This window comes from Myripristis murdjan, chromosome 4 (genome assembly GCF_902150065.1).
Source record: "Myripristis murdjan chromosome 4, fMyrMur1.1, whole genome shotgun sequence".
NCBI classification, from domain to species: Eukaryota; Metazoa; Chordata; class Actinopteri; order Holocentriformes; family Holocentridae; genus Myripristis; species Myripristis murdjan.
Window position 1 is genome coordinate 18,621,166 of NC_043983.1, and position 18,564 is coordinate 18,639,729.

Genomic DNA, 18,564 nt, shown 5'->3' on the forward strand with positions numbered 1-18,564 from the left:
CGGTACCTGAGACAAGAAAGAAACCAATCCATTCTCTGTCCACTCTACATCACTGATCTCCTTCAGGACCGGCTGTTCCCACCAATCTTTGCATATCCTCATCACAAAAATGCACAAAGGTGGTGTAAGCACAGCAGCCACTGTGTTCTTGATTAGGCTTCCATTTAATACCCAGTACAAAGACAACAGCTTCATTTTAATTTCCCCTGAATCATATTGTGTTCAGTATATGCAACCAGTATATGCAGCAATTGACAGTGAAATTGAAATCAAATCGAATAAAAATACAGACTAGCCTCTTACAGGCTTAATGAACGAATAATGCAACAAAGCAAGTTCATGTGAAGCCATAATTAATAAAAGGACATCATAAAATTGGAAACATGATGTAACTAGAGGCTACCTCTGCTTGAATGAATGAATGAATGAATGAATAAATGAAAGGTTTATTTCGGTCTTAAATCATACAGGATTTTTTTTTTTTGTTTCACCATAACCATTACATTACATCTGTCTAGTTTTGTCTCTGCCTAAGCTGGTTGTTTTGTAGCGTTCTTTCCAGGGTCCTAAGCAGCAGCGGATCTAGAAATTTCTACATGTGGTGGCAAAGAGGTGGCATGGAGTTTGGTCAGGGTGGCAGGTGAGTGGGTGGGGGCTGTTGCTGTATCGTCTTTGAATGAAAGAGAGGAAAAATGTTTTTAGAATTACTGCATCACTGTACACATGCCCAACCATAATCTACATAGATTACTGCTGCTCACTTAACTCCAATCCAACAGCACAATGCAGTCATAGTCCTAATAACCTGCTGTGATGACTCTTGCATTCAATTCCCCACTGGTATAAGTCTAATTATTTAACAATACTATGTTACACATAAACCAACTAAAACAGATATTTATACCTTAATATTTGATATCAGACAAAAAGAAAATAGTCAAAAACAAAAACAACAAAACATTATAGAGATTGAACTGTAAGCATTGGTGAACTGCAATTTCTAAAAACAAAGAACTGGCAGAGTACGAGGTCCAGCTGAACATCTCTTAAATCTCTTTATTTCTCCTTGCCTGCCTCTTGGTGCCTGTCTCTCTGTCCATCCATCTCTGTCTTGCTCCCTCTCTCTGTCGTCTTGCCCTCTCCTTCCCTTTGAATCACTTTCATCTCCTTTGCTGCCCCATCTCTCTCATTTTCACTCACTTATTTTCCTTAAATTATTTACAGGGACTAAGCACTTATCTCCAAAAACATTCTTTGTTTGTGATGACTTGTTAAGACTATAGAAGTCTAAAACCTCAAAGTAATCAATATAATCAAATCTCCCGACTAGAAGATCTACTGAAGGAAAACTGATGTGGTCGTCAGTGTGCAGCACACAAATACGCATTATTTGTTTTATTACTTTGTTTTAATTATCTGTTTTTGTCCAAGATTAAAGTATACTAAACATCTAAGACAGGGAGCATCTGCCACATGATGAGTAGAAAGAGTAGAACAGACTTTCCTGTTCAAATCAACATAGCAGGAGGATGAGTGGCAGCTGTTTTGATGCTGCCATTGCAAAAATCTGCGGCCACTGTCCTGGGCTAACCTCTGTATTCCAACTGGTGGTACAAACGTTAAATAGCCTTCTACCTCTAAGCAACCACAGCTCAACATCTTAGCTCTCAAAGTGGTGTGACATGCATTACAGCCCCGGTGACGTGCGCTGTCGCCGTAGTAACTGACCACAGTCGTCATTTTATTCTGCACCTTGTCCATTCAGGCTCTGTGGTTACCGCGTACAAACGTCATGTTAAACCATCCGACACCCTTTTAGAATAATGCTCTGCATGGCTGCTTCATCGTGAATTCACACTCTGTAGATTTTATATTAAACCACCAGAATCCCCTCTGAAAGTGTATCTGAGGTAAATCTGCAGACAATAAAAGACATGGTTGTGCATTTTATGCCACAGTGCCCCAGGTAAAAGATAATGTGATTGTGAACTCTGAATAGGAATTCCCAGGGACTTAGGAAAACCTTTCTCATTCAACCACCCAGCACTTTCTGCTGAAAAGAAAAGTGCTTACACTGCTTTTTACACTTTCCTCCACTGCACTGTAACCCCCATCTCTCTCTCTCTCTCTCTCTCTCTCTCTCTCTCTCTCTCTCTCTCTCTCTCTCTCTCTCTCTCTCTCTCTCTCTCTCTCTCTCTCTCCCTCTCTCTCCTTGTGTCACTTCAGGATATAAACTACAGTAATTCAGATGTGGAACTGTCAAAACTTTCAGATTTGAACGTCATAACCTAGACACAATTTCCCATTAAATATCCGTATTGTGTTGATTACGTTAGTTCGGCTTCCTGCTCAGAAATCTGACACTGGCCACTGCACCAGATAAACTAGGGCACAGCATAGCGGTCTGCAGTGTGGTGAGGTTTTTATGTCTTTGCAGCAAAAGACATGCATATGTGGTGCAGTTCGCTTTCTGTCTTACCTCTCCTTGTGTCCTCCTTAGACGCAGCCCAAGGTCATTTTGAGCGAGAAAACATGATACAGGTTATCATCCAAGAAATGCAATACGTGCCACTGTAATGCACCGACACAATCTACTTTGAAGTAAATCAATATTATGCATGAGTTTTTTCCCCCCAAAATCAATAGTTATATAAATATCAGTGTGGACTGGATGATCCGTACATGTAGAGTAAAATACATGAAGTTGAATATTGGGTTTTCAGTATCATCAATAAAAACTTTAATTTTTCCCAAAACAAAGTCTAGGCTGCAAACTAATATTTGATGGCTGGGTTGTATTTACAGGTAGTGAGTAGGGAATTCTCAAAGTGACAGCGAGCCTGCAACCCAGTGTGTTCTGGTCAGGTTGTGCTACACAAAAACATGTAGGTGTGTGTGATAAACATTCTTTATAACAGACAAACTAGGCTATATTGCGAGAAATGCCATGTGCAGTTGGAGCTTTTTTCCCCTGTGTCCGTTCTGCTGTCTGTTGCTCTCTGAGTGCTGTGGTGTGGCGTCTTCTCTCCCCTCATCATCCCAGCAGTCCCTCCATCCACTGCTCTGCTCTGCTCTGCTTGGTGACTTTCTCCTTTTGTCCTTCTCTCTGTTCAAATCTACAGATTGGGGCCTTTTTGGGTCAGTGCTTTCAATGTCTGCCTGTGGCTGGGTCAAGCCAGGCCCGGGCCTTAGCTCACCTGTGCTGGGCTCAAATTGTTTGACCTATTGAGAAGTTAGAGGTGTTAGGACAATTTAATGATGGAACAATTCAAAGTGCTTTTAATCTTTTCTGCATTAGCTGGCTAACCCCTGGGGTGTCACAGTCCAGGGAATAGTCAAACTCTAAGTGGAAAAGATGCTTAAAGGGTCTGGACTGAAAAAATTGCTTTGGCATTTTCAAATGTACAGTTTTAGAGTAATTTCTGTAATATTAATAATAAATTAACAATAATAATGAAACATATGACGTTAAGAGACTTAATATTGCACTCATTAAAAATACTGGAGATTCCCGGCCCCTCCTTGTGGCAAATGGTTCAGTCTACAACACTTGATTCCAGTGGTGACAGTCCCTCAGTGATGACTGCTGCTCATACAACTCGAGTTTTAAACCAGCAGCAATGATGAAAACTAAAACAAAAACAGACAATCAGAAAAGACAAGGAGAGGAAACACCATAGAGGATATGGCATCTCAGAAATTATTTTTTCAAAGAGCAGGTGAGCCTACTAAAAGATGGTTTAAGTAACAGTGATAACGTTGTTAGAAACACTGTCATTAGGCCAGATCACTTGCCGTCTCAGCAGGTTATTCTGTAGCCCAGCAGTCCAGGTGACATGAAATAAAAGCATGAACAATTTTCTCTGCATCACTTAAATTTATAACTGATAATCAATTAATACTCCAAGATACCATGACCAAGGCTTAACATTTTGCATAACAGAACAAATTTAGCTAGAAATATGATCTGGACCATTAATGAGACCCTCAGTTATGTTAATATATCCACACTAAATTTTCTGCTGTACTGCCATCCAAAGGGTGAAACTTTCAGGCATATTGCACCTCTGGCTTAAGGTTTGTTTATTTGTTTTTGTTAGTGTGACATTTTCTGTGGAGTAAAGCAACTTCTATCAGAGCCACCAGGCTTAACTATACAGTACAACTGTGTGTCGTCAGCATAGCAATGAAAAGAAACGCTCTGCAACAAAGATGACCAACAGGGCGCAAACACACCAAGAATAAGACTGAACTGACAGAAATGAACTGCACATAAGAGATGAATGAGATGATTCAGTCATTTTGATGAGATGAGACGCAATTTTGAAATAATCAGAGACATGACCAGGCAATATGGAGTTGTTAATGATTGTGGGAATGCTCAGTGCTATGGCAACAATGATTTCTCTGAGAAAAGCTAATGCAGAAATGCGAGTAGCGGCAGGGTTCACAGGCTAAGGTAATGGTACTGAATAAACACCTGTCAATGTGCAAACTGGCAGACATTAACTTTGAGAAATATGTAGTTTTGGCATCTAACTTTCTGATTGCAGGACATTATATGTCCTTCAAATACAATAATGGAGCTGTACCTGGTGCTTTTCCAGTGGTGTTCAGCTCGCCTGTGACTTCTCCTCAGGCTACATACTTTATGTCCTCATTTATCCGAGGAGAAAAACTAACAGAGGACCTGGAACGGATTTCAAAGCAGCAACATCATCTAATGTGGCTAATCAAAGGGTAAAAAAAGATGAATATGGGCTAGAATCTCTGTGGCGAGTGTAGGTGATTGAAAGTGTATTGAGATCAACATCCATCAGATGTGTTTCTAATCAGAGTTTTAGCCGTGCGTGTGTTGCAGCTGACAAAGTGACATTTCATTCAGTTTAACAAAAAAGAAATCTCAAAAGAGATATGGAACACATCCAAAATGATGTTGTCCTTATTTTCCAGTATGAACAGTTAATGACTTACACATAAGAACAATAAATACAGCCTTCATCAGAGGGCATAAGAATTAAGGCCAGTATTAAATTTATATATACTGTGACAGACACCGTTAGCAGGTGAGGACAGCTGTGTCAGTCCATTTTTTGAGCACCTCAATAGAACATAAACTATACTAATATCCTTTTCACCTGAGTAATGATACAGACATCAATAGTATCAACTACAATATCAACTCATTCAGCACTTTCAAGGGTACAGACCTTTTGTAAGTACTGGAGTTTTGGAGTTTTAATTTCTGAGTCTCCAAATCAGAAATCGTTTAAAACAGAAACTGCTGCTGCTGCAAGTGGAACTGATGCAGATTCTGTCAGATTTTGTCCTTTGCCAAGTCCAGTGGACCGCTGATCTCGTGAGGCAGATTACTTGTGAGAAGTATCCTCTGCTCTTCTCCTGTATTCTTCAACAGGAAATTAAACATGAAAAGGGCCGACTGATATATCTACTTTGTTTAATTTAAAGTAAAATTGGGAGCAAGCAAGGTTAACCATACAAGCATGCATGCTAAAATTGAATTGCTGAAAAAAATGCAGCGTGATCTCCACTCCTGCCTTTGAATGAGCTGCTTTGCCTGGTTAATTTCACAATTTTCTTGAGATAACACAAATGAATTATAAAGATCAACATAATTAACATCATGAAGCATGTTCAGAATATTGTGTTTTGAAAGTGTGCTTTCAGTACATTAGAGTGAAAATAAAAAGATGATCTTGTGTATTTCCTTTTTTTAAGTCAATACCCTGCATGTGTGCACCATGACACTTATAAAAACATTCCCTGGCATCAGGTGATTATGAGTGCCACACCAGCCGTGCACATTAGATGTCTGGCAGAGGACTAATCAAGGAAAATTAAAAGAGGCTAAAAGCACATTCTAGTCACTCACTAATGTCATTCACAAATGATAGCGTGTCATATAAAGGCATTTGCCCATCTCCTGATCGCACTGGAGTGGAATAGCAATTTAGGTGGCATGGATGGGTGACTGAACACCCTAAAATAGATCATTTACTGTATTAGGTTAGAGTTTCTGAAACTTATCTGAGGAACTTGCACACAAATCACAGCCAAAATTATGAGAGCAGGTAGAATTACAGAATTAACATATTTTCATTTTAAAAAGACTACATTGTGAGATACAAAAATAAACAATTATGTATTTTGAGCAAACAACTGATTAAAATCGGCACTTACACAATTTCATTGTCCATCAAAGGCAGGAAAATATAATCTGTCATTTAGCAAAAAGTGAAGCACTCTAAAAATCTAGAAATTCTGTACACACAAATTAAACAAAATGATGGTACAAAGCATTAATATGAAAACACAAATAAAATTTCATGGGCTTGGTTGAGCAATGGCATGACATATTAAATGGTTTCATACATTTTCCATGACCTGTTGATGTGTGGCTCTATGCCCCAAAACACACACTGAGTGTGAGCGCTCTCCCTGTTCATTACACCCTGGTAATCAACAGCAAGCAGGTTTCCAGCTTCCATCATTCATGGTCAGATCAAAAACCAAAACAGATGTCTCAGACACTTTCCACACTTTGGAAATGACAGCTGTCAGTGATCATCGTGTGTATGTCTCTGAGGATCATACACACTTTCTTTTATAGTCCTGTTTTTTCTATGCTAATGGACTGCACAGTGACTCAGTGGCTAGCCTCATTGCCCCAGAGCAAGAGAAACCCAGATTTGACTCTCAATCTTGGTCTTCTTAGTGAGTTTTCATGTTCTCTTCATTCATATTCTCGCATTTTTATATTTTCCTAATGTATATGTAAAGCCTTTTAAGATGTCCTTTGTGATATTAAGGCTGTAGTACACTTTGACTTGTGTTTTGACATAGGTTTTTCCCATGTCCATCGTGCGCACTGAAACCTATAAATTGTGAGTGACTTTCCGTCTGTGTGTGTGTCCATATATCTGTGTTCGCCCTGTGATGGACTGGTGACCTGTCCAATGTGTTTCCCTGCTTTGGACGGACTCCAACTGCCCCATGACCCTGAACTGGAATAGGTGTGGGTACAATGAAAGACACATCTGGAAAATACCTTTCACACAGTGTACTTGCTGTATGAAAAGAGTTATTCCCTTGAGCATGCTCTGCAGTGTGACCATGGGTATGTTAAAAAGCTGCAGTATGGGAATCACTTCAAAGTTCAAGTGGTTCTTCATATGGCTATGTTTCTAGAAAGCGTCATTCAGTAGGATGTAATAACTTCACATTCAGTCAGTAGACTACAATATGGAATTATGTAACATACAGAGGTACTTCCAGGATGCACAATCTTCTGTGCTGTTGGCAGTCAGTGCAAAAAAAGCCCTTAATGAATTGTCATTTCTATAGTGTAACACCAGAGTGCTGATGCGGCTGTATTATAATGTGTGCAGGTTCCTGTGGTGACGGATTGAATGGATTGCCCAGATTTCTGCCCACTATCCATCTTGTTTGCTCTTAATTGGCCCTGAAATGCAAAGCCTCACAGTCAGTGCCACAAAATAAAATCATAATGTGATGATGTATCATTTGTGAGAGTGAACTAATTACATTTCAGGGAGAAAAATCAAACTCCGGTCATGTTTCTTGGTGGCAATGCCGGGTAAAAAGGCAATGATTCATTACAGTCAGTTTGATATGTTAGGAAATCTGCTACATGTCATGGCAAGAAGCATCTGTCATACTGACAGAGGGAGCAGAGCAGAATACCTCTCCTCAGATGAATGGGGACTCAAACAAAAGCAGTGACATCCATATACAGAAGTCTCGTGAATTTGAGCCAAAAACCTAATTTTTTTTCTTTGTTCTTAGAGTTATGCTCCGACAGTAAAGCTTTAAGAGCAATTAGTTATTGTAAGTATCTTTCTACTTACAATAACAGTACATTACTTGCTACTTATGCTATGTAAGGTCTTCATCTAAGGTCTAGTGTGCCAATGTGAAGCATAAACCAATTAAAAATCAAAGGCAATTCTGTCCTCAAAAGCCTTATTGTCTCTCCTGCAAATCAGCTTCATCTGATTTCTATGTCTCTCATTAAAAATAAAAAATAATATCTAATTTACAGAAGTATTCAGCTCCTTTATGTAGCACATGTAGAAAGTAGTAGGAATAGCAGAAATGCCTTTGGCAGCAGCTTCATGTCCTCTTGGGCATGCTTTTACCAGCTTTGCTCACCTGGAGCCAGGCTATTTCTCCCATTCTTCTTTGTCAAACCTCTCAAGCCCAGTCAGATTGGATGGTGAGTGTTGAACTGATCTTCAGTCTCTCCGCAGATTTTCAAGTCCCGGCTTTGGCTGGGCCAGTCAGAGACATTCAGAGACTAGCCCCACAGCCCCTCCAGTGCTATCTTGCTTTAGTTGATTGTCATGCGGAAAGTGAATCATTACCCCAGTGTGAAGTTGTATGCACTCTGGAGTAAATTTTTTGGCAACAAGCTATCTGTATTTGTCTCAATTTGTCTTCCTCTGTTGCCCTCAATCCTAACCAGCCTCCAAGTCCTGGCTGCTGAATGTAGCATCATGCTGCCCCCACCATGATTCATGGCTGAGATGCTATTAGCCAGGTGATGAGCAGTAGCAGGTTTTTTTTTTTTTTAGATTTAACTCTTATTATTAAGGTCAACCAGTTCAGTTTATCAGATGTCTTATCAGAGCAGCAAATCTTTCCATCGTGCCATTTGGCAACCTCTAGGCAGGCATTCAGCTGGCTTTTACTCTGGAGTAGCCTTCATTTAGTAATTCCAACATAAAGAGGTGTCTAATGGAGTGCTGCAGAGGTTGATGTGATAAGTTCTTCCATCTCTGCAAAAGGTTTTCCCATCTGTGTGAAGGAACTCTGAAGCTCTGTTAGAGAGGCTGTTGGGCTCTTCGTCGCCACCCTGACCAAGGCCCTTACTGTGATTTGGCCAGACAATCCACTTTAGGAAGAGACTTGGTGGTTCAAAGCTTTTTGCTTTTTACAACAATGGAGAACACTGTGCTTCTGTGAACTTACAACACTTCCAATATAACTGTTTTTTTTTTTATAACGCTCCCCAAATCAGTGCCTCAACACAATGCTACCTTGGGTTTCTACAGATTCTTCATGGCTTCATTTTTCCCACGGTGCACATAGTACTGCTGCTATGGGTTATGCAAAACAAATTGTGATTATGCACTCACTTACTCAGTGATGTTTACTGGGATGCATGTGTGCAACCCCTGGAGTCAGGAAATGCCATAGCAAGACTTATGAATGTTGACAAAAACATTTTTATTAGCAAATCTCTCTGTCACACTACTAGTATTCATGTGAAGCAGCCATTTTCAAATAGGTCTTGTTGACTTTTTAATAACAAAACACGCCCTCGAATGTCTCGTGGGGCAGGGCAGACGCGAGTTTACACAAACTGATCTCATTCAGTGAGGACTCCCCTTCTCCAGGCACTGACAGCGATGAACTTTTTCACTGCAGCAGCGAGCTGAAGAAACTCACTCATGGACAAATGTGCAGCGCGCGCCGGGGGTCTGCACAGTTTGCTGCTGGTTCCTCTAACAGGCACTGTAGCCCTCCATAGACAGGTGTGTGCCTCTAATGTGGCACAGGTGGACACATATACTAGTTCTAGACACATATCAAGGATGATCAAAGGAAAGGGGATGCATCTGGCCTCTGCCATTGCCACTGCCATGGCAAAAGGTATGAATACTTATGTAGATGAGCTATTTCTTGTTTTTTTTTTTTTTTTTTTTAATGTATAATTATAAATTTTCAAAAGAAAATAGTTTCCAGTTTGTGATTATAAGGTACTGTGGGTACTGTGTGTTAAATTAAGTGTTGTGAAAGTGAAATAGTAAAATGTCAACACTGAGTCCTGGTGTATTACAGAGAGAATACAAACTGAGAAATCCCAGAAATACAAACTGCTAGCCCTTTCCTGTATGACAGAATCATCTTCCTAGTATTTTTTTTTTTTTTCAATCAAATATTAAACAACACTCACATTGCATGCTTATAAAATGGTTACAAATAGAAGCAGCCAAATGCCATGGACAACAATGTATTTTTTGTTATACGCACTCTTAACAAGGACAAGTACAGTATAAGAGTTTTGAAGTGAAAATCAATAAATCATTTCTGAACTGGCATTGTGGGCATCATTCTCAAATGGTTTCAGCTCAGAAAAACAAAAGTCCTCTGCAAAGCAGCACAGATGACACAGCAGTCAGCATCAGTCGACCTTCTCAATGCTGTAAATTTGATGTTCCTTAAAGTTTTGTGAACCACAGATAAAAATAATGTTCAACAAGATCATCCATAGCTCACATCCTCGACTCACACAAAACTAAATTTAAAGAAAACAAGTGGCAGGTCCAGTGAATTGCATCAATAAGCTGTATCATTTACCAGCTATCACTTCAAATGATTGCCTGTCATCCACTGACACCTGATTTGAGTTAGTTATGGATGAATGCACACTGCTAATGCATATGAAGAACTGGGAAATATGCACCAATGTATGCAGCAAGATTGAAAAATTACTATCCTCACCAGATGATGTGGCCTCACAGCTACCTAGATGGCGAGCACCTAAACTAACAGTGCATATATTTCTCTAATTTGTAATTTCACAAATTTTCTCTCTCTTGTGAGATGAACCCAAACATTTTTAAGGAATCTTCTCACTCAGCCATCTTGCTCCATCAGTCACATTGCAAATGTTATTTTTAATGCAGTCACACTCTTTTGATCCTCACAATACATCAGGACTGATAGTGTGTGTTGCAGGGCAAACTTTGCTACATTTTACAAAGCCACAGGCAACAGAATGATTTCTTTTTCATTTGGGTCAGATATTTATCAAAGTTTTTCTGTTTGGGGCTGTAGGATGCCCTATGGTGCTGTTTCTCGCAAACATATAAGTGACAAAGTGAAAACACAGACATAAGCTGCAGAGCTCATATCAATATTCCTGCGGTAAACCCCTTAGATTAGTAAACATTAGGCCTGTTCTGTATTATTTTATGAAGTTTGAAAACATATAGTGTAGTATTAGACCTTTAACTTCGATGTAAGAGGTACAAGAGACCTTTGGCACATAAAGCACACTGCATACTGAACATTTAATCAACTGAAAAATGTTTTAATGTCATTCTCCTGTGACAAAGATAACTATCCTACAATGTAAGAGTTACTAAGACAGTGTACCACTACCTCAATATTTTGGATAGAAATTTTAGGTAGATTTGTTTGTTACTTCCAGTTTCAAATATTTATGCCCTCTGTAATTTAATGACATTGTAAAATGTAAATGCTGCTTTACAGTTTTCCATAAATGTCATCATATTCATGCTGTTCATACTATTGTACGACCAATAAATTCAGTAAATTGTTAATTGGCAGAAGATACTGGGAGAAAAAGCTGCTCCTTGCCTAATGTCAGGCTGGGTCAGTCTGTCTGTCCAGCCGCTCTTCAAACACCTAATATCTCAGATGTCAAGGTCTGACTTTAGTGAAACTTGGAGGAAATGATTATGATTCATCTTTGCACTGGCATTTAAAAACATCAAACTCATTGTTCTGAAGACGGTGTTGTAATTAAAGTAAAAGAATTCTAACTTTGAACCTCCTACATTACACAGTTCGATGTAAAACCCGTGACACACATCCAGTTATTCTTCCTAATTACAATCACTGACCTAATGAGGGTACTGTGATTAAAGGTCAACTGAAATTTAATATCTCTGATGCCACTGGGGTAATTTGGCCAAAGAACAACAACCCTTTGTCACTGTGCTCTGGTGTTTAAAAGCATTACACTGATTAGCCCGATGGGGATATGACAGTTTAAGGTCAAAGTCCCCAATTCCTGGTCATTTTAAACTAATTTTCATAGCTTTAGACATCCTCATCTTTACTGGGAATCCTATTTAGATAGTGTTAATTTCAAAATATTTACTTAAAAAATACTAAAATAAAAAGAAATAACATGAGAGAAAACCATATTTATTTCCTAATATGATTAAAGCACTGAAAAGTGACCTAAGAGATGTTAAACACTTGAAGCAAAATTTCACCCTCTTACTTTGTAATCTCTATGCACATATTATATTTTCTCTAGTTTACAATGAAATTAATAAAAGGATGTGGAAAAATTCATTATTTTAGGAGATTGGAGCAGAATCTGAACACCCCGTTTATAGATGTGGTTAAGTTGAATTACTCAGTACTTCCTTGTGCTACTCTGCTTCCTCCAACTAACTCAAGAATATAATGTATTGTGGGATTGTGCCACTGTTATCTAAGGGGAGCATTTTTGTTTACATCTGGCTTGTAATGTTGTACATACTGATATTGCTGCATTTGTTGGCTTTTTTTTGCTCTAAAAGAAAAATTCCTATGCTGGAAAAAACTGATAAAGGAAACCACAGTGTGATATGAGGAAAAGCTGTGCGTTGTTAACGATGTGGATCAATATGATCCACCAAATGATGAGTGGACTATGGATCCAGACTTCCTGCCTCCAATAACAGTGATCAATATCAGTTCATATCACGTGTTGGGTGATACGCACTGTGCGACCTGGAGAGTCAAGCCACCATGGAGACATACACAGAGCTGAGGAAGGCAACTCCTCCCTCGGCATGAGAGCATGTGCTGCACAGGACCCTGGGAGAATTATGGGTGCTCAGACTTGTGACCCAAACCTCGCCCAGATGTCAGAGTGGAAGAAGAAAAGGTTTCCTAATTCTACTATTTCCACCTGAGGCCTGTTGGGTCCAGCAGTACAGGACATCGCCCACAAATCTGACAGACAACAGAAGGACTCAGAAGCCTTCAAATCTTCAGATGAGCTGTTGGTTTTATAGCTACAGGGCCAGACCTGAACGTGTTGGGGTCTGATCACCTGCCATTTGGCCAAGATGTGTCATGGATGGTGTTAAAGAGATTTATAGAATATAATGTATTCAGTAGCACTGCTGGAAACAGATTGTAGCATGAGTAAGAGCTCTCATTTTTCACCTATATCACCTGGGTTGTAGCACAAAACTGATGCTTCCACATGCTCCACTTGCTTCTCTTGACAGTCTCTTGTGATTGGTGCTGGTGGAGTGCTTATAGCATGTGCACACCTCTCTGTAGTCATAATAGGAATCAATCCAGTACAATCAAAATACATTGATGGGTCTACAGATTACATGAGGTTCAGCCCACGCGTTTTAGTGGCATCAAGTAATTAGCTTAGACATAGAAATACACTGAGGAGGACTCAGTATTGTGGTCACATGGGTGTCTTAAAAGTTATGGAGAATAATAAAATAGAAACATAGTTTTCTTAGTTCATTACATGGTGATTGAACCACTCTAGCAGCATATTAGTATTCCAGTGAGATCTGTTCTGATTATGGCATTACCAGGAGCCTCATTATATGATCCTCATGCTGATGACTTCATTACCCAAATCTTCCACCCAGAAAAATGAAAAAATGAGATGCATCTCCCAGTCTAAATGAGAGAAAACATACTTTTCTCAGAGTGTTTTGAATGTTAGTCTTCCTGTAATTAAAATGACCCAAATAACTTTTGTATGTATGACGTGAATAAAAAATGACAATAGCCATCTCATACCATGGCTTATATTAAGCAGCAGCTGTTATTGTTTTGCTGGTGATCACACAGCTAAAGTCTGCCATTTCTGCCTGCATTATCATAAACACTTGGTGAAGTATTTAGGAGTTCCCACTTGCAGAAATGGGAATGCATCCAAACATTAACAAATTTTGAGCACATTACAAATTATACTGATTTTCTCCAATACACAATTGCACAATATCATCCAGAACCATTGTATTTGTGCTGCAAGCTACTTCTTTATGCAGTGGGAAATAAATGATATCAATATTGTATTTCTCAGGGTGTCCAATCTGTTAGATTGTGTGAGTGAGCAGCTCTCCCCGCAGGGCAAGAATAGCACTGGAGACCCCACTGCCATTGGCTCTTGTCTTAGCTGGAGTTCCTGGATAACATTTGGTTGCCTAGGACACTGCATGACCCAGGTGTTTAAAAATAGAAAGTTCTTTATAATTACATAGAGCCTGCCTCCAACTTCTTTATGCAAAGCTTATTGTTTCTTTCAGATGAGTCATTCATGGCCTGCATTTCAGCATCAATTTGATGAATGAAGACAGAATGAAGGGTGAATAAGCAAGACAATCATTTTGAGACACCTAAGATTACATGTACATCATCATACATATTTAAATTTAATGCAGTTCATGGTAGTCAAACTCCTCCATTTGTGCAAAGGCATCATTATGTTGTGCCCCTTTAGCCCCCGCTGGAAAAGACTGAACCATGTCAGAACTTTCTCTGCTAAATTTCTTGCCTGCCATTTCATGCAATTCTAAATTGTTAAAGTAATATTTTGCAAACAACAAATAAATGGCCCTTTTGCCGCTATTTATTGGTTGCTGATTGATTTGATTGATTTGATTGATTTGTGATCTATGTTTTCATATTTGCTGTTTTAATCACATAACTCCTGATTTGCTAAATGTTTGTGGTGACACTTATGGCCTTGCATGTGCCAAAAGTGACCATTCTGTTTATCAAATGTTCTGTATAGAGAAAAAATATAAACAGTAATGGATAATGAGAAGAAAAGAAGGTGCAGATGTTTAAGTCTTCAAAGTGAGCTATGAACAGCAGTTTTTGATCAAGCCCAAAATGATAGGATTGTTCCCTTTCTATCAGCTGATAGGAAATTCTGTAACCGAGTCTTGAGTCCTAGAAAAGAACCTGTATCTTTGGTTTATCTGGGTATAGAATGACTCTGGGATAAACAAAACACCTTAGTAAGACCTGGAGGTTGAATTGGAAAACACTGAACACTAAACATGATGCTGTGGAATATAAAACTGTATCATCGGTGTAGAAATAGACCTACGAATTACAAAAGAGCTATACAGATATTCATAAAATGCATGAAAAATGCTGAACTCAAATCTAAAATACATTCAGAAATAGTGAAGAATCGAGATATAAGCCCATCTGCATACAGCTGATTGTGCTGATTCTGTCACTGAGATATTTTTTGGATATCAAGGTGTTATCATCAAGACCTGCGGAATATAATTAAGCACAAGGGAATGATCATCTGCACCAAAAGCCCTTTAAGTCAGTAATAATAAGTTACAAAGAAATGGGAAATACTGATGACCTCCTAAGGAGGAAAAAACGTTCTCTGGGTAAGTGGAAGTAGCACGAGCCCATTGCAGCAGAATGATATGATATATGGTCAGGGAAGAAACCGTATGAATAAAATTCTCAGTCTTGAAAACGGCTTAACAAATTAAGGGTGTTCAGAGGCTCCTTGTTAGTTCGCAAGACCTGTGAGCTCTTCTATAAAAAATGCCAATTATCAATGAATTCATTTTAGACTGTCATGGAAATACCATACCTCACATGAAAAGGTCACCAAGAAGTTATAGGAAGAAGTGTTATCAGCACTACTGGACATAATTGGTTTAAAAAAAAAAATTGCATGAGTGAGTCCCTTTCTTGCTAAAGGATTACTGTCAAATACCACCAAAAGCTCAATGCACAGTGTTGAATAGAGTGCAGGGGTGGAGCCAGAGGGGAGACCAGGGTAGCACTGGATCTGATTGGACACCCCAGGTGTAACATATTTTAGTAACATATCATGCCTTGTAGTAAAGCTAATTTTCTGTTTGACAGCCAATCTATCTATCTATCTATCTATCTATCTATCTATCTATCTATCTATCTATCTATCTATCTATCTATCTCTAAAACGAGAAACAGAAGTGCCTCATATCCTCTATTTATGTTTTCTGCTTACAGCCTGCACTGCTTTTCTCCTTAACATTTACTAAAACATGCGCTATTACTTTTAACTTATTACTTACTGTTACCATCAACTGACCTACAACATGGAAATATTTGCCATTTCCCGAAGACATTTATTGAATTCCACTGCTTGTTGTTTTAATTGTTTTCATTATACAGCAAAGGTAACAAATGTTGATGTAGAATGGCCACCCTTTGGTCACGATTTACCGTGTGGTGTGCACTGGGAATATCTCAGGGTGCTTTTAAACAGTTGTGGTTTGATTAGTTAATTGCAAGTAAATTATGTAGCATTCTTTGGTGATCACACACATTACTGTACTGAGATAATTGACTCGCTCAATGCCTTGAAAAAACAAAAAACAAAAAACACAGAAGCACTAGTAAAATGGTGATGAAAACAATGAAGCAGGACTAGTGCCATGGGGAAAGTCAGGTACCAAAATGACACCTATAAAAGAAACAATGCCTGTGATGTGTAGATTGTTGTAAAATGAGAGATATTTTGCTGGCCTGTGATTTCTCTTTGTAAATAGAAACAATATAACACACCCCTAGGACCAGGCGTCCTGAAAAATTTGCAACAATACAAAATTGCAACCAGTTCCGAATCATGAATCATGTCCTCTTTGTCCCCGAGATTTGATTACTTATAGCCTAATACCAAACTAAATACTGAATGTTGAGCCCACCGACAGTCACTGTTATGTCTGTAGCCTACATGAGCTGTTGTTGTTTTGCTCAGGTGTGTACAGTAGTGCTGTAAACTGATAAACAACCAAACATGGCAGCAATGCATAGCCATGATGTTGCTGAATTAAATTAATTAACCACAGCCGCATGACCACACCCACCCCCTACTCCCCTATCCTGAATTTCACCCATTCTCACCTGGCCATCCTAAATACAACTGACAATACGAATGATATGATATGAGTGAAAATGAGCTGGTCACACAGCAAAGAGAAGGTGCTGAAAGTTATTGTCATAACCATTTAATATGTGACTTGCAGTGCTCTGGGTAAATAATTAATAATTAAATAATGCAGATTTTTTTTATGATTTGATAAGGGGCTGCATAGATGGCAGACTGTTGCTCAAAAAACCTGAAATGGCATTTCATTTCTTCTGTTCCATCAAACTGCAACATCTGTCTTCAGCTTGGGTGCAGGCAGGTGACAGTGCTCCTGTGAAAGACGTTAGTAATCTGCCTTGTCCTTCCAAGATTCCAAGCGACCTCCCTTGTTAGTTTCAGATCATGCTGTGACACAAGATTCAGCATATGGATGAAACACCAAGAATGGAGGAATCCAGCCAGCTGACCAGCCACAGTCACATTTGATGTATTACTAGTCTCCAGTGCCAGGGCTGCGTCTGTAATATTCCACAGTGCCGCAGCCCCATGTGCCACATGGGCCTCAGCATGGCTCTCTCACATCATCCTGGTTCGGGGTGCTGGATGTTTTTACTGTAGGTACAGGCATGGTTGGTTCCTTTTTAAATTCCTCTGTACCATTTGTTGGCCTTCTTGCTGACTACTTCCTCAACTTGTCTGTCTAACTGTGTAGCAAACAGTTTTATTCTCCTGCCTCCTCTATCTCATGGTTTTTCTCTGTGCCTTTTCGAGCAAAACTGGTGCACAATCTTGGCTGATTTCGAATATATCAGCAATGAGACAATATTTCAACATTCAATGTTATCACAACACAAAAACATAGCAATAGGTATTGTGAAGCAGGAACATAAATTGCAATATTAGTTACATTTTATTCTGGTAAAGAAATCACAATTCAATGCATGAGCATCAGTTTCACAAGCTCTCAATGGAAATTACACTATTTGCACTTTGCAATGACAACATTTGTAAATCACTCAGATTCTAGCAATCCAAAGCAATTGCTAGAAAACTTAATGGCTGAGAAATATACATAATTCTGCATACGAACAGTACAGAGATTAATTTCATGAGATGGACTTATGCTTCCCAAGAAAATGTCTTATCTCTGTTTGGCTCTAAACCTGATTTTCATTCCCTTTCCCCTGTAAATTACACACCTCTCTCCTTTTCATCTGTATGTAGACACTCTGCAGCACTCTCCAGAAACAACAACCCCTCCATTCTTCAATACACTCAAATCTGAACTCCCTAAAACCTCCCTTTTCTCACTTCCAGTGAGAAAGCTTTTCCACTTATCCCACTCCATTTCCTTATATTGTACCACTTCTTTGAACTTGCTCCCTTATTCCTATCTTCTTCGCTGTATCCACTTTAAGCTCCCTCCTCCCACTCTGATCTCCCTCTCTCCTTCGCTTGGACTTATCTTCTTTCCCCTCAGACAGCGTGTTTAAGCCTCATACTACAGTCCAGGTCTCTTGTGAGCTGTGGTTTAAAATGGAATATTAACTCACACCTTTGGTAGCCAGCGTTTCCTATTGCCTAATATATAATCCAAATGGCAAGGTCAAATTTTGTTAAATCATCTCTCAGTGTCAGAATTCAGTCACTGTGTACATGTGAGCTTCCCATTCAAAAGGCAGAACCCAGAGAACTGATACCTTGTACAAACTTGACAATATCGTCTCACGCCAGCGTGGGGGAAATCATTGCTTAAGCATGTTAACTAGTTTCCAAGATGGCGCAGGCTGAGATCCTTTGGTATTTACACTGTACTGTCTCGGTACATGAGTTCAAACCAC

At 39.2% G+C, this 18,564-nt stretch overlaps 1 protein-coding gene across 2 annotated transcripts in view; it reads right to left on the minus strand.

Moving 5' to 3' along the window:
- gabrg3 (gamma-aminobutyric acid type A receptor subunit gamma3) overlaps nt 1–18,564 on the minus strand; it is a 69,734-nt gene that overhangs the window by 29,911 nt on the left and 21,259 nt on the right. The window lies entirely within an intron of this gene.